The following is a 1112-nucleotide window of genomic DNA, read 5'->3' on the forward strand; positions in this document are numbered from 1 at the left end:
GGTTTCAGCAAAAACGTTACTTTGCCACTGACGTTGACGATAGAGTCGCATCGCGCATGTCCTGTAAGCTCAATGTCATTTGTGTTTGGTAATACTCTGATGTGGCTTTCTGCGGTGTTTGCGAGTCGCAAAGTGCAGCGTCAAGCTAGTTGTTGTTGAAGTGGTAAGCTAGGAAACGATCCGTGCACCGGTGTACGTGCCTCGTCGCGCCAAGGAGCGTTGCTGCCGATATTCTAATACAAGAGCACTTATATTAGAGGGACTCTAGCGATACGCAAGCAATGTTGCTGCTATCTACCGTCCGAAACATGAGCGCGTTGGTGGGCGACAACTGCGAGACGTTTCGCGTCTCTAGCATGCAACTGTAGTCCACAACGCATGATGCAATGCTGCTCTGGGTCGCTCCAATTTAGCAACTAAACCAAAAACTGGAGCGAGTTCCAGCCAAAAAAGCGAGTTTGATATCCCACATATTTCATTTGTGGTGCGTACATTGAGCTGGGATCTACCTTCTTCAACTGGCATGTGCCCCAGATAAAAGCTTTGAATAGCCCTGACGATAAACATGCTCGTACGACGGAAATAGGAGCTTTCCATGCATACCAGTACCGTATATCCATCTTCTGCAAACTGACTTCCAGGCGTCTTGAGAAGAAAAGTTCGCGAAGCAGCCAACTACCTTACCTACCCAAGAAACCAGAGGTAATGCAAAAACCAAGAATGACTTGCTGGTATTCAACGAGACACAGATGTGTACACACTACTACACAACGTCCAGAGGAGCCGTGACCTAACCCTCCTGCGGGTTGGCCGTCGAGCGAAGGCTCGTCTTGGTGAGGTACGGCGCGATAAAGTCCTTGCCGGACGAGAGGCGCGCGTAGACACCGGGCTTGTTGGCCAACGCGCAGCCCTCGCCCCAGCTGACGACGCCGATCTGGACTTCCTTGCCGTTCTTGACGGCCGTGAGCGGGCCACCCGAGTCGCCCTGGCACGAGTCCTTGCCCTTGACGCCGCCCGCGCAGATCATGGACTCGTGGATGCCGTTGAGGTTCTTGGCGCACTGGTCGTTGGCCCAGACCTTGACGCCGACCTCGAGCAGCACCTTGGACTGC

This window comes from Saprolegnia parasitica (assembly GCF_000151545.1).
Source record: "Saprolegnia parasitica CBS 223.65 unplaced genomic scaffold supercont2.241, whole genome shotgun sequence".
Lineage (NCBI taxonomy): Eukaryota > Oomycota > Saprolegniomycetes > Saprolegniales > Saprolegniaceae > Saprolegnia > Saprolegnia parasitica.